The sequence below is a fragment of the Leucoraja erinacea genome, unplaced genomic scaffold (genome assembly GCF_028641065.1).
Source record: "Leucoraja erinacea ecotype New England unplaced genomic scaffold, Leri_hhj_1 Leri_1314S, whole genome shotgun sequence".
In the NCBI taxonomy this organism is placed as follows: domain Eukaryota; kingdom Metazoa; phylum Chordata; class Chondrichthyes; order Rajiformes; family Rajidae; genus Leucoraja; species Leucoraja erinaceus.
Window position 1 is genome coordinate 25622 of NW_026575577.1, and position 16017 is coordinate 41638.

General features: G+C 45.7%; 1 pseudogene; it reads left to right on the forward strand.

The window, feature by feature from the left end:
- Window positions 1-428: 428 nt before the first annotated feature.
- LOC129715675 (E3 ubiquitin-protein ligase TRIM39-like) lies at window positions 429-6116 on the forward strand (annotated as a pseudogene).
- The last annotated feature ends 9901 nt before the right edge of the window (window positions 6117-16017 follow it).

The following is a 16017-nucleotide window of genomic DNA, read 5'->3' on the forward strand; positions in this document are numbered from 1 at the left end:
TTTGTCTCCTTCCTTTAAAATGGTCGTAACGATGGTGACCCTCGGGTCCTGTGGCCGGCGCTCCTCTTCCCAGAGGAAGGCAGACATTGATGGTGAAATTCACCAGCGGCTTCAGTGCACCTGCACAACCTTTGGCCGTCTGAGGAGAAGAGTGTTTGAAGATCAGGACACAATTCGCAAGTCCTCGATCATTTTGTCACACACTTTCTGTCTTTCATCTCTGGACTTTGTCCACCCGTCTGCCGATCAACTCCCCCCTCTCCCCCTCAACTGTGTCAACCTATTACCAGCCAGGCTTTGTCCTGCCCCTTCCTTCCATCGTTCTTCCATCTCCCACCCACCGCCCGTACAATCAGTCTGAAGAAGGGTCCAGACCCGAAACATCACCTGTCCATGTTCTCCAGAGGTGCTACTTGACCAGCAGAGTTAATCCAGCACTTTGTGCATTTTTGTTGTGAAGCAGCATCTGCAGTTCCATGTTTCTGCATCTTCACACTGAACACTTGCAGCCGAATTACATTCATTCCCCGAGACGGCTGCGTGCGCAGTGTCAGCAGTTTCAGCGATTGGGAATGCGTTTTAAACCAGGAAGTGGATGGTTAAAATCAAATGTTAAAATGGCTTCGAATGAGCAGGTCGAGAGTTGGACCGAGGAGGCAAGTTGTCCCATCTGCCTGGATTTCTTCACCGATCCGGTGTCACTGGAGTGCGGGCACATCTTCTGCCGCTCATGCATCACACAGAGTTGGGACAGGGAGGGGAGAAACTCCTGCCCGGAATGTAGAGAGGAATTTACAGACGCACCCTCAGGGTTAGTCGGGCCTTGGCGAGACTGTCTGAAAGAGCTCGAACTCTGAGCCTGAATCGGACAGAAAAGGCAAGTAAACTTCAGTGCGAGGAACATCAGGAAGAACTGAAACTGTTTTGTGAAACTGACAAGAAGCTGATCTGTGTGATTTGTGCAGCCGGGCGGGAACACAAGTCTCACAGCTTCACGCTGATAGCAGAAGCTGCTGAATTCTACAAGGTAAAAGCAAATCGATGATGATCACATCATTGTTTAATTCCATGTTTATTGTCTAACACTTTTATTCTCTGATTTTCAAACATAATCCCAGGATCAGGCGAAATCTTCCATCCAGTCTCTCACAAAAAAGCAATCAGAGATCCAGCGAAAGGAGCAGCAACAGAAACAGAAGATTTCTGGAGTTCTGGTGAGACTTTTAAATTTCGATTTCCTGATCTTGTGTGGATTTGATCCCTGCGATGCGTGTAATAATAGGGCAGCGCAGTGACACAAGTAATGCTGTTGCCTCCTAGTTCTGGTGAGCGGGTTCGATCCTGACCTCGGGTGCTGCCCGTGTGGTTCACGCCTTCTCCCTGTGACCGCGTCGGATTCCTTCCACGTCCCCAATACACGCTGGTTCAATGGTCAATCGGTGACTGTTATAATCCCTGGGAAAGTGGGTGGTGGACGGATAAATGGGAATTAAAGGGGACGTGAAAGGGAAAGGGCAGCAGGGAATTGGATGAGGAAAATGGGATCGGTGGGATAATGGGATTACTCCCATGGCATTTCAGAAGTATTTAGACAAACTATTGAATTCTCTAGATAACCAGTTATCTATTCAATGGAAGTAAATGGGATTGGCGAGGATCCGTACAGTGGCCAGTATAGATATAGTGGGCGGAATGACCTATTCCTGCACTCTATGACCGGATAATAATTGGCCAAATAATACATTCCATACCATCAGGAAACACAATCAGTGACATTATATGTTGTTCTTCACCTTTTATTTCACAGTTACAGTCACACAACCTTCATTCACATATCACATCCCAGTTTGCTGAACTGCACCAGATTCTGATTGAGAAAGAGCAGCGCACACTGGCAGATATCCGGGAGGAAGAGGTGAAGATTGTGAATACAATGCAGAAAAATCTTGGAGAGATTCAAAAGAATTTAAATTCCATTTACAACGAAGTCAAAAAGTCACAGGAACTACTGGATCTAAAAGACAACGTGTTATTTGTGAAGGTGAGGGGTTACACTACAGTTTTGGTGAGGTGAAAGTGCACATTCACAAAATGGTGGGTGACAATTGTGAAATAAATGCCACATTTACCAGTGATTCAGGACTGGGTCAATCTTCCCTCTGTCCCAGCAATGTGCTGCTGTTGTTCCAAACTAAATGGCTTCCCTCATAATCTATGGGAGCTCAGCACTGCCTACAAACGCCTTGGGAAAGAGTTGCTGTGATCTTGTCAATGAGAGTTGGGAAAGGGGAATTATCAGAGGCTTGTAGCAATCTATGTGAAATTTCCAAAGTCGTGACGAGAAAAGTTCATCTCAGTTAATTGTGATTTGTGTTTTATTTCTTGCAGGAGGAAGCTGGTTGCAAGATGAGGTAGGACATGCTCCGGACTGAAACACTGTATGTTTTTGTAGAACATCTCAAAAACATAATGATGCTCGATTTATATACAGTCATTAAATATTTGCAGGGTTCATGATGAAGCCAAACCACTGTTGGTCGTAGATGGAGTCTTGTCAATCGAAATATTTGATAGCCCTTTTCTGCTCAACACTGTATTGAAAGAAACAATTGATGTCATCAAGCAAGGTAAATGTTCTTCTATTGTTGTTGTTTGATATCTTTATGTAATACTTTGATGCAAAGGTCGATGTGATGAATGGATTGAAGGGAAATTGAAATATTGTTCTCAGACAAATTCATCTATGCTGGGAAGCATCACAGAGTCAGAGAGGGATGCAGCACAGAAACAGGCCCTTTGACTGCACTTGCCCATGCCGACCAAGTAGCCCAACCAACCAAGCCAGACATGTCTGCGTCTGGCCCATATCCTTCTGTCTTTCCTGTCCACCTACCTGCCCAAGTGTCTCTTAAATATCGTAATTGTACCTCCTCGACCACTTCCTGCAAGCTCTACTAATAAACAAACCTTCCAGACCCGATTGAATCCTTGTAAATCTTCTTGCACCCTTTCCAGTTTACTAATACCCTCATTGTGTCAAACCCTGCATTTAATATTCTGGCCTGTGTGACAAACACATTCTTCACCACCCTGCCTGTCACTGTTGCATCTTCCATGGCACTGTGTACCTGCAGCCTGAAATCTCTCAGTTCTATAAAGTTCCCCGTTTACTGTGTATGTCCTGCCCTGGTTTGTCTCAGCAAAGTGCATCACCTCACCTTCACATGAATAAATCCCACCTGCCATTCCTGAGCCCATTGGCCAGTTCACAGGGATCCCATTTACTCTCAGATAACCTTCTTCACTCTCCACAATGTCACCAATTTTAGTCCCATCTGCAAACTGACTAACCGTGCAACCTACATACACACCCAAACGTGTATATAAATAAGGAACAACAGTGGACTCTGTCTCCAGTCTGATAAACAACCCTCTACCAACATCATCTGTCTGCGACCTTGAGGTAAATGTTGTATTCCATCGGTTAGTTCACCCCGGATACCATGAGATCCAACCTTCCAGAGCGGCCTCTCATGCAGTGTGTAGAAGTTGCATCTCTCAGAGGGCAGTGAATATTTGCCCAAGATGATGGTAAAAGGCTGAGTTATTGGATATGTGCAACTTGGCTACAAATACATTTTTTATTGAACAAATATTTAAGATTATGGGAAACTCACACAGAAGAGGAATTAGTGGCAGCTTAGATTAGTCATGATCACATTGAATGGAGGGAGCAAGCCTGAGGAACGGATCCTAATCCTGCTCCTGTTTTCTTGTGTTCCTATGCTCCTGTGTACCGATAAATAGACAGACTTGACACAGAGGAAATGCAGCAACGATTAACGATACTTGTTCCTGGGACAATGAGTTTGCTGTGCGGGGTGAGATTGAGTAGACTAGGCCTGTGTATTCGAGAGTTCGGATGTATAGGAGGAAATCTCAGTGAAACACAAAGTTCTTACATGGCTCAGTGGGCTGGATGCGGGGAGGATGTTTCCTCTGCCTGAGGGGTCTGGAGAACGGGCACCCTCTCAGAATGTGGGCTGCACCATGTAGGACATAGATAAGGAGACATTACTGCACGCAGAGACTGGGGAACCTTTGGAATTCCCTGCACGAGTGGCTGTGGTGACTCAGTCATTCAGTGCTCATGGAGCTGAGGTCCATGGTTGTACATTACAGAATCCGACCCTTCGGCCCATCATGCCCATGTCCACCTATTTCCCAGCTTTACTAATCGATTTGCCCAGATTACATTGGTATTCTTCCTCACCTCACCTAGATAAGTGCCTCAAATATAATGAGTAAATATCACCACCGCCTCCTCTGTAGCATGTTCCAGATATCGCCCACTCTCAGTGTAAAGAAAACTTACTACTCAGATCCACTTTAAAATTCCTTGCTCTCAAGGTAAACCTGCACTCTTGATTTGATATCCCTGCTGCAGCACCGATCTCTGCTGCACTCCACCAGTCACAGACCTCCAAGCAGAAAACTCATCCTTCCACCGCTACCTTCTACCTCCAACCACCAAGCCAATTGTGGATCCATTTCACCAGCTCGACTTGGATCCCACCTGCCTTCACTTTCTGGACCAGCCTTACATGCGCAACATTGACAAGTCCCTCAGTGAAGTTCATATGTTGGTTCACAATGAGATCAGTGTCTTCTTGGTTGTACACACCCATCAAATCCATCCGTGAATCCCCTCTCTTTCAGCGACGTTACAACCACAAGTCTCCACCCATTCTGTCCAACACCCGATCATTCAACCTCTGCTTCCTTCCATGGTCCAAGCCACCCCTCCCTCTCTCTCACCCTCCACTCAAAGAAACGGAGGCAGGTCCGCTAGCCCCTCATGTCTCCCCCTCCCATTCACTATGATCATGGCGACTCCACCCCACACCTTTACCTCCTCTTTAACAACCTCAAACTACCACTCACCTCAATATCCTCTTGCTCCGATCTGCCTCCATATTTGAATAGCCCACTTCATTTCTCCATCCCCACTGCAATCTCGCAATCCTCCTCACTCTCTGTACAATGAGATCCTCCATGTCCACCCTCCCCCACCCCACGAAATTCCCCTCTCCTTCCCTGGATAAAAACTCCGGGAAAGTTGTCTGTTGTCCACCGGATGTGGTTGTGGGTGAAACCCCGGGCAAGGCGTCAGTTGTCCGCCCGCCTGTGCCCGAGTCTCCCTCCGACCCCCGACCCCCGGGGACTCTCTGATTCTCTGCTTCTCCCCCCAGTCTCCGTCACCCTGGATGTGGAAACAGCGCATGCGCAGCTCGAGGTGTCTGAGGATCGGAAGAGGGTGAGATGGATCCGGATACGGAGGAGTCTCCCTGACACCTGGAAGAGGTTTACAGACTGGGCATGTGTGCTGGGATCGGAGGGATTCACATCGGGGAGACATTACTGGGAGGTGGAGGTGGCGGGGAGTCAGTGGTGGAGTGTGGGAGTCGCTGCAGAGTCTGTGGAGAGGAGGAGACGGGTAACACTGACCCCGGAGACTGGGTTCTGGAGCATCAGGCGAGAGTGGGGTGACCAGTTTGATGCACTCACCTCCCCTCCATCCCCTCTCCCCGCCCGTCCCATCTCCGGGAGGGTGGGAGTTTATCTCAGTTACGAGTCCGGGACAGTTTCATTTTACGACGCGGACACCAAGTCCCATCTCCACACCTTCACTGGGAATACATTCATGGAGAAGCTTTATCCTTTTTTCGAGACTTCGGCGGCATTACCCTTTCTGTTTCGGGTTGGAAACTGGCTGACAATCTGCTCCGGTCCCGCTCCGGGTGTGTAAAAGGGTCGGGTCCCGGGACCGGCGTCAGGAGCTGGGCTCAGGGGCTGTGGGGCAGAAACCCGGTGGACAACAGGTCAGCGCTGAACGGCTCTCATTGAAACCCCAAATTCCGCGTCGTGAAACCCCAGTGAGCGCGGAAATAAAACCAGGGGGAATGTAAATGTGAGAAGAGTGAAATAAACAGCAACTGAAATCAGAGCTGTCTGTCGATCCGTTTATTTCAACGCGTTAACTGCGTCACTTCTTGGTTCCGCCACTAGACGGCAGCAAAGCCACGTGGTGCGACCACAGACCAGCTGTATCTTTGAGAAGTAACTTTGACAATTGCAGAAACAGCGGAAATCTGATTTAATAAGTGACTTTTGTGACCTGTTACCACACCTGCGGCCCAAGCATGACCTAAAAGGGTTTTAAAATGTGAATAAAAGCAGAAATTGTCCCAAATGTTCAGCAGGTCAGGCAGCATCTGCACGGTGAAACAAACCTTAAATTTCAGATCTAATACTGATGACGAATGGTGTCTCCATTTGGATTTTCAGCATCTGTGTTTTGTTTTAGTTTTTCCAGTTGAATGGGTGATTGGAATGTGAGTCTGACCATAAACTGCCAACAAAAAAACAGAAAACGTTGTGGGCATTCAGCAGTTTGGGCAATATACAGTGTCTGGAAAGGGTTAATATTTCTGAGGTACTGTGGAGCTGCGGGTGGAGCCGCTGTCTCACAGGGCCAGAGACCAGGGTTCGATTCTGTCTGTTCGGAGTTTGCGCGTTCTCCCCGTGACCACATGGGTTTCCTCCAGGTGCCCCGGGTTTCTCCCACATCCAAAAGACATGTGGGTTTGTTGGTTAATTGTCCTTTGTAAATTTTCTTTGTGTGTAGGGAGAGCTGCGACATTTAGCACAGTGCCATCTGCTTATAATGTGCATTGGAACAGTGGGCTGTGGCTCAGACTGAACCACGCCTGGACTATTGCAATGTTCTTGATGTATTCTGTGCCAAATCATGCCATGGGACGTGGAGTTGTTTCTAGAAAATACTACACTAAGTGGGACCCGTTGGGTCCCGGCCTCACACGGGAGGGCTGGATACCCAACACAATATTCCACCTCTGCAGCAATTCCAATATTTCAGAAGTGATAAATCTGGCTGTATTTTTTTAAATAAATCGCCCATGGTTCTCAAGTGGGTTTTTACGTACAAAATGAAAATGCATCTGAAGAAAAATTTACAGCCAGATTTATCACTTCTGAGAATTTTTAGATACCAAAGGAATCAAGAAAAAACACGAATAATGCATTACTGTTGATGAAATGCAGTGAGCAAACACGATAATTCCAATATTTTCAATTACGATATCTGCACAGCCAATCTTTACCAAGCACTTTAGCTGCTGTTGTCCCTTCAATTCTCGCTTCTCTTTACCTACATTACATTTCACGTTTGGAATTCTAATGTTGGGTACATGTCTCTCACACTTACCCCAACTTCCACAATTTTTTTCAGAGCACAAATTCAACATTTTGGCGGTTTTTAACAGATAGGAAAGTACGCGTTTCTTGCATTAATAATATATACTGGAAGTGACGGATGTCTTCAGATGGTTTGAGCGGCTCCGTGCGTCAAGTCCTATTACCTTGTGACCTTACGTGCAACCCCCTATTCACACACTCACGCAAACACACATATATATTCTCACACACATATATATATATTCACACACACACACATACATATTCACACATACACACATATATATACACATACATATTCACACACACACACATTCACTCACACACACACACACACACATAATAATCACACACACACACACACACACACACACACACACACACACACACACACACACACACACACACACACACACACACACACACACACACACACACACACACACACGTCTCTGTACAGTTCTTGCCTGCCTGCCAGTCCATTGTGGCCTCTCTCTCTCTGTGTCTCTTTCGCGCGCTTTGTCGCTACCGGCGCCATTGCCAGCAGCTTCAACGATAGTTTGTGGAGGCGGTGGGGGGGCTTACATAATCGGCTCTAAACTGTGCACATATAGATAGACAAATATACAAATGCTTTTTATTTTCAATTCACAGTTAAAACACAATATAGATAGACAAATATATAAATGCAAATGATTTTTATTTTCAATTCACAGTTCAAACACAATATAGATAGTAGACAAATATACAAACTCTTTCCAACAAAATGCCAAGAAACCTCAGAGCATGGTGAATAACATACATATCAATTGGCTGAAAAAGCACTCACCTGGGAGCAGAGCTGCAGCTCAGAGAGCCGTGACCCTTTCACTTCAGGGCCGGCAAGAAAGTGAGTTGAAGCGGGACGCTTCTGGGTTTATAGCTCCTCCCCCCCCCCCCCCCCTCCCCTGCCGCCAGCGGGGGCAGCAGAGAGAATGGGGAATGATGTAAAAACATTAATATCTCGGTCATATTTCATCGAGGGGAAAAATCCTCGGCACACATGCGGCAGAGGGGGGCTGTGAGGGAGGTGGCCAAAAATGACGGCCGTAGGTGGCGGCGGTCTCTCGGAAATCGCAGCACAGATCGGGAAAAGCGGTCAAGAACTGAGTTTTAGTAATATAGACTAGACTAAGTGGGACCCGTTGGGTCCCGGCATCACACGGGAGGGCTGGATACCCAACACAATATTCCACCTCTGCAGCAATTCCAATATTGCTGGCCAGTGGGAAGGGCGCTTTCTGTTGCGCTAGTATGAGTGTTGTGGACCGAAGGTACTGATTTCCAGAGGGCTAGTATGGAGTTTGTGGGCCGAATGGAATTTTGGGGTGGCAGCTCAGTCACTAAGGCCTGGCAGTACAACCACTCGGACCTGGCAGGCTGGCGGCTGAGAAACTGCCAGAAATTGTGCCCAAAACAGGTGACAGAGTAAGAGAGAGGAGGGGGAGAGGGTGGACTGAATGGATTATTGGGCTGGCAGTTCACTAACTCACGGTCCGTGGGCTGGCAGTGCAGTCACTCACGCCTGGTACGCTGGCAGTTCACTCAGTCATCCCACCTACCTTCACCCCCCCCCCCAACTCTGCTCGTTCCCATTCCCCTCCCACCCACACATTCAGTGCATCTCTAAACAACCTCCCCCCCATGCACTCTTAGTGGCTCTCCCACAGAGCAGCCATTCCTGCCTATTAGGTTCTATTGTGATGAAGAACACACAGCATTAAACGTGCAACAAGGTTTTATTAAAGTTTAAAATGTAAATTACCCTTAAAATATAAGAACAATTTAAATTTTAAAAATGAGATTTATTAAGTTTTTACTTGTTGTGTCTTGTTGCGTCTTGTTGTGTTCTGCTGCTCACTGCCTCTTAATGATTATTTTCTGTTGATAAAAGGAGACAATTTTAATATAAAGTCAGCGGTCAAATTTTAAGAAGGAAAATCTGAGAATATCTCAGAAGTCATCATTCAACGAAGCACGCTATTAATGACAACATTATTGGGCGATGTTCCATCCTTCAGGCAACCTTTGACATTTCCCTTCATCTTTCTGTTGAGCTAGTATGTTGGGCCACATGTACTTGTTTCCAGAGGGCTAGTATGGAATTTGTGGGCGGAATGGATTTTTGGGCTGGCAGCTCAGTCACTGAGGCCTGTACTGGCAAGGGGAGGGGCACCAAAATGCTTAGCGTTGCTGAAGACATCTGGAAGGGTTCTGTCCACAACTTCAAAGCATTCTCTCCCAATCATTCATCCCAAACAATGACTTTCACTTGCCTCGTGAAATGTGCCGTTTACGAGTTCCTCTCGATGTTGCACAATGTATCCTCGGCCAGTTGGATGGGTATCTTGCATCGAGAATGTGTAGTTCTTCCACCAGGCAGAAATGTAGCTGCTATACCAGAGGATACTACAGCAATAGCCACATCACCTTGACCTCTTACATTTCCTTACATGATGTTGAAAAAGCAGCCTAATGACAATTTCAGTTGTTAATGAACACTGAAGATTTTGTGCAAAACATTTTTTGAGGTGTGGGCTGTCGGGGTGGGGGTGGTAAACATCGTGCAGCCAAGGGAGGGGCACAGCTTCAGGTGGGGGTTCTCGTGAGCTGATGAGAAATGGGGGGGGGGGGCTCTTGCAGGGGATGAGGGCAGCTTCACTGACTCACACGGCTTGTGGACTGACTGATGCCCGACTTCTGGAGTCACGTCCGACTTCTGTAAACTGTAAACGGTAACATCTACATTGAGGAACAGCTTCTTCCTGACAGCCATCACGCAAATAAGCTCTGAACTACGAAATACTATATTATTTCACACACACATATATATTCAGATGTACTTACACACATATGCACACACACTCATATAATCATGCACACACACTCACACGCACACAAACATATTCACTCACACACATATTCAGACACACACACACATATTCACACTCACATATACATATATACATACGCACATATTCTCGCACACACATATTCACACACACACACACACATATTTACTCACACATATACACACACACCCGCACATATTCACACACATACACACGCACACATAATCACAGAAATATTCACACACACACACATATTCACACACACATACGCACACATATTCACACACAACTACATATTCACACACACATATTCACACACACATATAGTCACACGCACAGTCACACACATCTATTCACACACACGCACATATATATTCACACACACACACACACATATATTCACACACACACACACACACATATAGACAGATTTCACCACACTCGGGCCACACACACACACACACACACAGGGAGGTTTCACGGCAGTCGGGCCACCAAATGGATTACACGCGATGTGCTGTAGGTAGACACTTACCATTGTTTCCAACTCCATCTTCCAGGGAGATGCTAACCGATTTCGTTGTCTCTGTACTGTACACTGACAATGACAATCAAAGTTGAATCTTAATCGTAACGGGCCCGTTAAAACCCGCTGAAAATGCACACACACACATATATATATATATATATATTCACACATATATATATTCACACACACACACACACACACATATATATATACACACACATATATATATTCACACACATATATATTCACACACACATATATATATATATTCACACATATATATATTCTCACACACGCACACGCACACAAACACATTCACACAACACCAAAATACACTGTGTAAAACGAATATTCAAATCCTGCTATAAAGCCTTTTGCTAAAACAAAATGCTGCTTTTGAATAACGTCCAACAAACACAGACTTACCATAGAGAAAGCAGCCGAATATTTGAACGAATCTTCAAATCAAACACTTTATTCGTGCTTTATCCGCCTGAAAACGGTTGCAACAAATCCATTTCATTTCCATTAACATTTCAAAGACAATACAGACATCAAGCTTTAGTCACCTGAAATCGGTTGCATCCATTTTAAAACCCAAGAGAAACAAATTTGCAAACGTTTTCCATCAAATGCATTTTATTTTCAATACACATTCATTTCAAAGACAATATAGATAGACACATTTACCAATGCATTTCATGTTCAATACACATTCATTTCTAAGACAATATGGACAAATTTGCAAACTCTTTCCAACAAAATGCCAAGAAACTTCAGACCATGGTGAATGGTGAACAACATACATATCAATTGACTGAAAAAGCACATGGAGGGCACTCACCTTGGCGTAGAGCTGCAGCTCAGAGAGCCGTGACCCTTTCACTTCGTGGTCCGGCAGAAAATGATTGAAGCAGGCCACTTCCGGGTTATATAGTCCCTCCCTCCCCCCTGCTGCCAGCGGGGGCAGTAGAGAGAATGGGGAATTTTGTAAAAACATTAATATCTCTGTCATATTTCATCGACGGGAAAAATCCTCGGCACACATACGGGGGCTCTGAGCGAGGTGGCCAAAAATGATGGCCGTAGGTGGCGACGTTCTCTCGGAAATCGCAGCAAAGATCGCCGAAAGCGGTCAAGAACAGAGTTTTAGTAATATAAATAACGATTTTTAATAATGGTATCGAATTAGCGATTCGCATACGGCAGTGCCTTGGTTGCCAATTCTTATAAAAAGTTATGTATTTTTATTTTGTTTTGCACTATATTTAACAGTCGCTTCAAACGTTTTCACATTCTCCGCAACGTTAAATGTTTGTATTATCCACACACGTTGCTTCATATATTATTGTTTTCAGGGCTATATTAGAAGATATACGTCACAACCTCTTGGTGTAACGAACAACCAATTACCATGAGGTGCCGCATTAAAGGCACATACATCGTGTTTTTATTGCTCCTGAAAGATGTTTCATGTGTTGTCGATAGTATGTTGTGAAACATCCGTGTACCGGTTACCAATTTAGCAGTGATCGGTGGCATGAAACAAACAGCCTAATTAATGGGACAGTGACCCTCGAGAATTTTCTGAAGTATAAGTAACAGTTATATTTGAAATCATAATATTTGTGTGCCCGTCGAACTGACGAGAAAACTACCTTCGCTCGCGATATGAGACAGTCGGTTATCCTGCAGACGGAGAGTATTTGCAATCCTATTCTTGCAATCATTGGAGTTCCTGGTAAGTGAGCCAGATAATGGTTTTATCGAAGTGTCTGGACCCCGAATGTCACCCATTCCTTGTCTCCAGAGATGCTGCCTGTCCCGCTGTGTTACTCCAGCATGTTGTGTCTCACAGTGGTTTTATAGATACATATATATTGACATGCTTGACTGAGGATGTTAAACAAGAGCAAATATATCTAAAACGATTACAGTTGCTGCCCAAAATGAATGGCAGCAACCTAATACTGTAAAATAATGATTTATTATCGGTACCTTGTCTGAAGTACTGTGTCTGCATCTTGATTGTTGTGGGTCAACAATCAAGTGAGGATTGCTGGACCTCCTCTGACGGTAAAATTACATGATCATATCGTTCCAATTGCCCATGCAATGTACTAACAGATTTATGAACCGTGATTTTGGGAGTAATTATAATTTTAATCTATAGCCGGACTTATTTATCAGTGGGTGCTATTGCAACAGACGAGGGTAGTTATAAACAACGCAAAATATATATTTTTTAAAAACACCCCACCAGAATAAGATAACATGGTGAAGGTGAGTAGCATTTACATTTCAGGAAGATTTAATTTTTTAACCTCTGAAGAAGCCTGTTGTTTTGAGATTGTTCCACCAGATTTAATCGTCAACAAATATATTTTTGCTGCTGAGAGGGGATTGAAATGTTGTGGATGTATTGGTAGACTAAGAATGATTGTACAGCGGAGATTGTGGGCAATTCCGATGTTTAATTGGTAGCTCATTGCGTAGCGTGGCACGGCTTTCAAGGAATTCTACATTGTAAGGGACAGAAGGGACAGAAGTTTAGGGGTAACATGAGGGGGAACTTCTTTACTCAGAGAGTGGTAGCGGTGTGGAATGAGCTTCCAGTGGAAGTGGTGGCGGCAGGTTCGTTGATAACATTTAAAAATAAATTGGATAGGCATATGGATGAGAAGGGAATGGAGGGTTATGGTATGAGTGCAGGCAGGTGGGATTAAGGGGAAAAAAAGTTGTTCGGCACGGGCTTGTAGGGCCGAGATGGCCTGCTTCCGTGCTGTAATTGCTATATGGTGATATCTTTATTGTCATTTCCTGAGTATTCACATACCCAGAGGAATAAAAAAAAACGTTGCTCAACTAGTGTCCATTTAGTGTTCATTAAAAATAAATAGAAATAAAAATACATATATCATTCAACAGGCGTTCCAATCGGCAGCGGCACGACAGTGGCTCTGCTGCAGTGTGTCCAGGTTGGTGGTTGGTGCGCGATACTTTGGCAGGGGGCAAAGTCCGTTTCGCAGTCTTATAGCCTGCGGGAAGAAGCTGAGGAGCATCCTGCTGGTTTTGCAGCTAATGCTCCTGTACCTCTTTCCAGATGGCAGGATGGAGAAAATGTGATGCGATGGGTGGTAGGGGTCTTTGATGATGGAGATGGCTCTGCTGATACATCTCTTCCTGTATTTGTCCAGCAGGAAAGGGAGTGGAGCACCAATAATCCTGCTGGCGGTCTTCACAATCCTGTTTAGTTGGTGCCGTTCGTACGCCTTGCAGCTCCCGAACCAGGAAGTGATGCCGTAGGTCAATGTGCTCTCGATTGTCCCCCTATAAAAAGTCCGTAGGTGTGTAGTGGGGAAACCTGCTTTACGTAGTCTTCGGAGAGGGTGTAGTCGCTGCTGTGCTCTCTTGGCCAGTGCTGTGGTGTTGGCCGTGGACGTCAGGTCATCTGACAGGTGTAGTCCTAGGAACTTCACGCTGCTGACTCTTTCCACATCAGCTCCATCGATGCGCAGAGGTGTATGGTGTTGTTTTCCCGCCCTCCTGAAGTCAACCACCATCTCCGTTGTTTTTCCCACGTTGAGAATGAGGTTGTTGGATTTTGCACCCATCCTATGACAGCAGCTCCATCCCTCCTTTTCCTGTACGCCGACTCATCATTGTCACTGATGGAGACCCACCACTGTTGTGTCAGCCGCGAACTTGTTGTGAAGTTGTTGTGAGTCAGTAGAGGTGTGTGGCAGCAGACTCAACAGCACAGGAAGGTGGCTTAGGACACAGCCTTGGGGTGAGCGGAGATGCAGGAAACTACTGCAGAGGGATGGCCCTACCGCACAGGCAAATTATCGATGGGAACTTGCCTTATTTATTCATATTATTTGTCACCAAAACGTGGCGTTGCTGTTGAAACGGCCACCTTACAGGGCTGAGCTGACAGATAGTTTTTGCAACAAACCCATTAGGACTAACAGTAGCCAGAACGCGAGTAGGTAGTTCATCCTGTTGGCACCGTTATAGTTTTTACATATTGTAGATCACTAATATGGGAATGCAAATCTCTCCTAAAACACCAACTATCGACCATTAACTTGCGAGGTTACCACTTATGCGGCGGTTTTGTCCGCCTAAGAATGAGTGAAGAACTGAATACCAGGCAAAGGCTACGTGGCAGGACACATACTCGTTAGTGTACGAGGAGAGTTGGATGGAGCACTTCACGTAGCCATTAACCACGATCAGCTGCGAGGGGAGCGGCGGTAAAAAGGCGAGTATACCTATGTGAGGACGAATATGGAGTCGAGCGCAGAGGGTCGGGATAACACAACGTGTGCCAAAGAATATCCATTCTAAGAGGAGGTCAAAAAACCTTATCATATGTGCTGATGCTGCTCTGAGAATATACACAGGCACTAACTTTCTCACTGCAAGGAGGTGGCTTCCGTCACGTACATGCAATCGCTTCTCTGAACGGCGTGCAAGGGCAACGGTTCCTACATAACTGTGTTCCCGCGGAGACTGTCCGACGTCCACCACACACTCACTGGAGTGCCGCGGCAGGAAATAGGCACCCATGGGGCTAGGCTCTCGTAATGTATTTCGGAACAGGGGCGCCCCCCCCACAGACGGAGAAGATAAGCCGGGGGCAAGTTCTTTCCCTGCCGCGTAGTTTTGGTCGTAACAAGTTTTAGGGCGATCAACTAGTCCACTTAGCTGAGTTCTTGAATGAGACAATGGCGAATTAGGGGGGGCGGCGCCCAGACTTTTTAGTGGAGATACCGAAGATGAACCAAGGATCATAAAGAATGATAAAAGTCTACCTGCTAGCCGCGGTGAAAACCATGATTTTGCTTCCGCTCTGGGGAGTTTCACCAGGAGGGCATTAGCTAGACATATTTTGAACAAGATAGTGATTGGGGTGCGGGCGGGTATATACTCCACCTCGCGTTGGAAGAAGCAAGAACTATTTAATAATAACTAGATTGTCAAGAACCATAGCCAGAACAATTTTCAGCGGAAGGAGGGTGTTTGACATTACTCCCTGGTTCGATGAACAGTCACAATTTTTCCAATCGAACTGAGTCGTTGTAAATGTCCCCCATCGGCTCTTGCAACCGACTCACACGAATATTTTTCGACTGGGGAATGATTATTACTTGTGCATGGCACATAACTAGACACCCACGGTGTATACACCCATCACACACACCGGGCTCTGCACGACAACAACACACGTACCAACCCTCCTACCCCCCACACACCACACACACCACGCGCACACACACACACTAACAACAACGACCACATAACGGAACACTT